The following is a 7,564-nucleotide window of genomic DNA, read 5'->3' as shown; positions in this document are numbered from 1 at the left end:
TAACCTAGGTAGATTTGAATCAATAATATTAAGTTCCGCTTGCGATTCAAATCTAAACCATTAAGAACAGATAAGTTAAATTTGGAATCAATGATGTTAAGTTCCGTCTGTGATTCCTAATTTAACTTCTAAAGAACACAATAGATTATTTAAGGAAAGGTTTGACACTTGTACAAAAATTTTTTGTACAGTGGAACCGGTACGTTTTCCTAGGATTAACCAACATTGGCACGGCCGTGTCCCCTCACCCAAAAGCAAGCATAGCTCGGTCGTGCCCCTTCACTAGAGCCTATTCATAGGGGGGCCGTGTGAAATCACATGGTCGCGCCCCTTCACCAGAGCATATTCATAGGCAGACCTTGTGAAATCATACAACTGTGTCTTCTTTCTCGAGCGCATTCACACTTTGGCCGTGCCAGGAGGCATGAACGTGACACGTCCCATGTAGGGGAGTCATGCCTTGCCTATAAAAGGGGTGTTCCTCCCCCTTTTTAGGAGAAGGAAGGTTTTCCCTTTGGGGGAGATCGATTTGGTCCAAATTTGCTCACCATCCACGCTCTGATTGATGATCCAAAGCTATTTTCACCCTCTCCTTCATCTTCGAAAGTATAGGATTAGATCCAAAGACCTCTCGTGCATTAGTTAAGCTTTCTTCCTTCTTATTCTTAGATTTGGATTAAAAGCTTACAATTATCATGTCTTTGGATTCATCTCCTCTTATTATGGAGTAGATTCATTTATTCTAGGATTAAAGGAATAATTGTGATGTGTAATTGATGTAACCTCTTTGAAATTAATTTCTTATCCATATGACATGCTTATGTCTTGTATTTATTTGATTAAATGTATGTTTGAAGAATTTATGCTTAAATCTCATGTTTGATTGAATGATTATATTGATTTGTTCACCTCGTAGAGGGGATATTCTAGATTGTATGACCGAGGGCCTTAGTAACAAGGATATCCCTTTTAACTGGATATCTAGAGTGTCACCTTGAAAGGGAGGACAATTCTCTATAAGGAAGCATTTAATTAGACTTAATGAGTTATCTCTAATCCTATGTTAATAAATGTTTCGCGTAATCTAGGGATTGTATGACCGGGAGGTCCCAGTGACAAGAGTATCCGTTTAACTGACTTCGTAGGTTACCTTTTCTATTTAGTGGCATTGGATACCAATAGGGGTAGTACTCTGACATGACTGCCGTGGGATAGTGTCGGTATTTGGGTAGACTTCTTACATGTGCATAAGGATAGAGGATATAAAATGTGCAATTCTTAGTATATTAATTAATGTCACAACGAAACTGGATTCTTAGAACGCTTTCTTTGACCAACTTCCTCAACTAATTCTCTTTCTCAACTCTCTTTGCAGTACTTCTCTCTTACTTTTAGTACATAAATTCACAATAGTCGATCATTTAGCAATTCACCATGATAAATCTCTAATGCTTAATCCAATTCTTATGGGTTCGATATCTTTTCTTACTGACAACGTAACCGTGCACTTATGGTAACGTAACAAGTTTTTAGTGTTGTTGCTCAGATTGTGCGTTTAACATTAGTTGACAAACAGTTGAGTTAGTCTAGACATTGTTTACTTTTCCTTTTTGTGAATATTTCTATATTTTCTTTTTTGTACATACCTTGCTATCACGCCTTGAGGGTATACCAGTCCGCCAAATCAGACGGTACCTCCTGGTGACAATATAGAAAATAACTGATATCAAATTAATTCAAGTCAATATAAAATCAACCATATACAAATGTAATAAAGTCCAGGTCACAAATGATAATGCATGTATGTATACATGAACATATGAATACACTAACTAAACAAGATAAAAGTTATACTCAAAACCTTCGATACGACAATACAATCATAAATACGAGCAGCGGAAAATAACTCAACAACTCAAAAGGGAATCTGAGCTTGAGTGTGATGTGGGACTGACATTCAGGACCTCTGAGTGACATGACACATCCTATGCTTTCTAACTTAGAAATAAAATGGAAAATAAGAGATAGATCACTAATGAAGCATAAATAACTACATAATCATTTACTAACCTACTCAACCAGGTAAGACCAATAAATTGAGAATATATATAGATCCTATACAAATAAATACACAATTAGCATATAGCAAGCATTGGCTACACACAATAACATGCTACCACGAATGAGTCTCGTGGATGGTCAGGGTATATAAATAGTTACTGCCCACAGGAGAATGCTTTACCATAGATGTCTTGTGGGCGGACAGGATGAGGTAGCTATCTAGCACCTTAGTTATTGACTGTGGGAGAATACTCTACCATAGATGGTCTCGTGGGCAATTAGGGTATGTAAACAATCATTGTTTGCGAGAGAACACTCTACCATGAATAGTCCCTTGGGCAGACAGGATACATAAGTGGCTAATATCTGTGGGAGAATACTCTACCACGGATGGTCTCGTGGGCAGACAAGCTATATACATTACTAAGCCATAGTGACAAAATAGGTAGTAACAACCTATCTGAGGATAATGCTTTTCAAGCTACCCTACGGTGTAACCTCACTAGCGTATAGGCATGAGCCTAAATAACAACCGAGGGTCTAGTAGAATACTCGATATCTTACACTATGGTATAATCTTACTAATGTATAGGTATGAGCCTACAAAACGAGCAAAGGTCTAGTAGGATACTCAATATCATACAGTATGGTATAATCTTACTAATGTATAGGTAGACAATAAACAATGACATCCACAAAATACTAGTTAACCAATCTCATCAAGATAATACTAGTCATCTAGTCATTAGAGCATCCACATCAGTTACCCTATCCAAATATTTACCCTAAATTTTGGATAGGGTAGCTAAAAAATCTTTACATCAGTTACCATATTCATTCCCTAAATTTTATATTTATGAACAATACTTCTCTAAATTTGGAAATGGATTTCATTCCCTAAATATTATAAAGGAGAGAGAAAAAAATAGAGAAGTTGATATATAATATAGTAAAAAGTGGATATCTAAATTTAAAAAGTAACTTTTTTACTCTAAATTATGCATTTTTGATAGTGAAGCTAGTGTGGATACTCTAATATCTCAACTAAATCCATGGTATCATCATACATATAATAAAATAATGGGATCAAAATCAAATAGTCTTAAATGTCAGTTCGAAGAAAATAATCTAGTGAGATACTCCTATCACTCGGTTAGGGTAAGATGTCTATCCTGTATAAGCAGGTATAGTCTTGCTAACATATATGTACTCATATGAGTATACAACTATACTATAGAATCATTAAGCGGGCTCGGTGCATCCGTGTTGGGTTCTTCGAGCCGCGAAAACTGCTTTTTCGCGTCGCGGAAACCCCGAAGGACCCAAAGCCGTAGATCCGTGCAAAGATTCGTATAAAAATTCGAAAAACTATTTCTTGTACGAGTTCAAAAACTGATCTACTACTTAGATCTATGAGGAAAAAGTGTTTACCCTTGATGCGATGCCCTTCGCATTCCCGCTCGTCCATATGATGCCGGATCTCAAGACCGTCAAGCGCCGGTCCTCTAGAAGTATCCACACGGACACACTAGATGGAGATGACCAAAAACCAAGGTGTGCTAGCACCTATGTGGTTCGGCCAAGGGAGGAGAGGGAGAGGGAGAGCTTGAGAGGGAGAAGGAGGAAGATGCACACACGTGAATGAAAAATAAATTTTTTTTTTTCACCCAAAAACCAAGTGGCCGGCCACATTTCAAAATTCACATTAATTGCATTAATTGCAATTAATATGAAACCATAAAATCACATTAATTGCATTAATTGCAATTAATATGAAACCATTAAGAGAGTGGCTTTGTTACTTCCATGAGGTGGCACCCATGATGATGTGGAACATCATTATTGGTCCACCTAATGCCAACTCACCAATGAGGTGGCAAAAAGGTCAAGTCAAAATTGACCTTTGGTCTTCCTTCTCAAGTCAAGTCAAACTTGACTCAATCTCTACCATGGTGGATCTAATCCAACCATTTGATTCGAGCCAACTTAATATAATGAATCTAATTCATTAAATTAAATTGATTCAATGAGTCAAAATCTAAATTAGACTCATTTAACACATGAATCAACTTGAGTCGAACTCAAGTTAGCCCAATTAGGATTACTCTTAATCCAATTTGATTCATCAAATGAATCTAATCCTCTTGGTTCATCATATGAACCTAATCTCCACCTAATTGTCCTAAGTGTGTGACCCTATAGGTTCTTGTAACGTTGGCAATGCCCTAAACCCATTTAGGAGCATAAGTAATGAGCGGTATCTAGCAACACATCATTACTACCCAAGTTACAAGAATGTCGAGATCCAACATCACCTTGTGACTACCAATTGTGACTACTCACAAAATAATGACAAGTGTCCTTCTATCCTAGACATCTAGATTGATCAATATGAGGCATAGACCGTGTCATCCTCTAATCAATCTAAATCTTGAACTCCAAGTATACTCACTCGATCAAATGAGCTCAACATCTAATGTTGACTCATTTGGGCATGACCATGCACTTAGTGGTCTCACTTTATCAAGAATACCGATGTCGCTCCCGTCATATGGGAGGGATAGATCCCATCTACATCACTCACATCCCTCTACATAATTCGTTATATACCCAGTAATCGCCTTTATAGTCCACCCAGTTACGGGTGACGTTTGACGAAACCAAAGCACATAACTCCTTATGTAGGGATCCATGGTGACTTCAGGTCTAAGGACTAATAGTCATACTAATAGCCACATGAGAAAGTATATGACACTTATATAACGATCCATGATACTTTCTCATGGCGGGTCATTCAGTATACATTCTCTAATGCATACCCATGTGTCAGCTTGATATCTCTATATCCATGACTTGTGAGATCAAGTCATCGAGCTGACCTACATGCTAGTCTTATTGTATTAACATTGTCCCTGAATGCTAATACTCGACTAGGAATGATTTAGAGTAGTGTTCCTTATATCATCTCACTATCGATTCAACTAATCGATTGATATAGGTATGAACCTTCTACTCAAGGATGCTATTATACTTAGTCTATTTGGCACTAATATAAATAAGTATAATAACCAAACAAATGCCTTTATTAATATACAAGAATATGATATACATGAGTCCATACAATCATCAAATGATTGGCTCTAGGGCTCTAACTAACAATCTCCCACTAGCACTAGTGCCAATCAGTATAGGCTCTAAGGCCTAAAGACCTAGTGTGACCATCATGCTTCCTCTGTGCCAAAGCCTTGGTCAAGGGATCTGCGATGTTAGCCTCTGTAGGTACTCTGCAAATCTTCACATCTCCTCTATCGATAATCTCTCGAATGAGATGGAAGCGCCGTAGTATGTGCTTGGTCCGCTGGTGTGCGCCTGTGCTATAGCTCCATTGTTGTCACAATAGAGCTCAACTGGGTCAGCGATGCTAGGAACCACCCCAAGTTCAGTGATGAACTTGCGGATCCAAACTGCCTCCTTTGCTACCTCTGATGCAGCAATATACTCGGCTTCTGTTGTAGAATCAGCTACTGTATCCTGCTTCGAACTCTTCCAGCTGACAGCACCACCATTAATGCAAAATACGAACCCTGACTGCGATCGGTAATCATCCTGATCGGTCTGAAAGTTGACATCACTGTAACCCTTTACAGTTAGCTCATCATTGCCTCCATATATCAAGAAATATTCTTTAGTCCTTCGTAAGTACTTAAGAATATTCTTGACCGCTATCCAGTGACTTTCACCTGGATCTGACTGGTATCTGCTCGTCATGCTCAAAGCATACGAGACATCAGGTCGAGTACACAGCATGGCGTACATGATCGATCCTATGGATGAGGCATAAGGGATTTGATCCATGCGGTCTCTCTCCTCTCTAGAAGAGGGACCTTGAGTCTTCGAAAGACTCACGCAATGTGACATCGGCAGAAATCCCTTCTTGGAATTCTGCATGGCAAACCGAATGAGTACCTTGTCAATATATGTACTCTGACTTAGGCCAAGCAATCTCTTAGATCTATCTCTATAGATCTGTATCCCAAGAATACGAGATGCCTCACCTAAGTCCTTCATTGAGAAGCAACTCCCTAGCCCTGTCTTGACAGACTGAAGCATAGGGATGTCCTTCCCAATGAGTAGTATGTCATCCACATACAGTATGAGGAAGACAACTATGTCCCCTACAACCTTCTTGTAGACACAAGGCTCATCTTCATTCTTGATGAAACCAAACTATTTGATCGCATCATCGAATCGAAGATTCCAGCTCCGAGAAGCTTGCTTTAGTCCATAAATGGACCTATGCAGCTTGCATACTCTACTAGTATGCTGTGGATCTACAAAACCCTCAGGTTGTGTCGTGTACACATCCTCGAGTAGGTTTCCATTCAGAAATGCGGTTTTGACATCCATCTGCCATATCTCATAGTCATGGTAGGCTGCAATAGCAAGCATGATCCGAATGGACTTAAACATCGCCACTGGAGAAAAGGTTTCATCATAGTCAATACCATGAATCTGCTTGAAACCTTTAGCTACCAAGCGACCCTTATAGATAAGTCCATCCATGTCAGTCTTTCTCTTAAAGACCCACTTGCACCCAATGGGTTTTACCCCTTCAGGTGGATCAACCAAAGTCCATACTTTGTTGGTGTACATGGATTCTATCTCGAATCTCATGGCTTCTAGCCATTTCTCAGAATCTGGTCTCATCACAGCTTCCTGATAGGTGGTAGGCTCATCCTCTATGAGCACAATGTCATCATGGTCAGACAAGAGAAATGAGTATCTCTCAGGCTGACGACGTACCCTATCAGACCTGCGAAGAGGTATGTCTACTTGAACTGGTTGTTGTTCCTCAACTCCTTGTGGAACAACATCATCCACAACACTTTGTGGTTCCAGTTCAATTTCCATCGAGGCATCAATGCTATTGTTCGCATCTTGAACTTCTTCAAGATCGAACGTGCTCCCACTAGTCTTTCTAGAAACAAAATCCCTTTCTAGAAAGACCCCAGTCTTTGCCACAACTACCTTGTACTGACTGGGAATGTAGAAGTAATATCCCTTAGTTTCCTTGGGATATCCGATGAAATAGTACTTGTCGGATTTGGGTCCTAACTTGTCTGAGACTTGACGTCTAACGTAAGCCTCACAACCCCAAATCCTCATGAAAGACACCTGGGCATCTCTCCCAGTCCATATCCTATATGGTGTCTTTATCACGGCCTTTGATGGAACTCGGTTGAGTATGAAAGCTGCCGTGTCTAGAGCATATCCCCATAGATATGTCGGAAGATCTGTGTGACTCATCATAGATCGTACCATATCTAATAAGGTACGATTCCTCCTTTCGGATACACCATTCCACTGTGGTGTTCCAGGAGGAGTGAGTTGAGATAAAATCCCACACTCAGCTAAGTAGTCACGAAACTCATGGCTTAAGTATTCACCACCTCGATCTGATCGAAGTATCTTAATACTCTTGCCAAGCTAGTTCTGTACTTCA

Source organism: Zingiber officinale, chromosome 2A (assembly GCF_018446385.1).
Source record: "Zingiber officinale cultivar Zhangliang chromosome 2A, Zo_v1.1, whole genome shotgun sequence".
Lineage (NCBI taxonomy): Eukaryota > Viridiplantae > Streptophyta > Magnoliopsida > Zingiberales > Zingiberaceae > Zingiber > Zingiber officinale.
Note: the sequence above shows the minus strand (reverse complement) of the source record.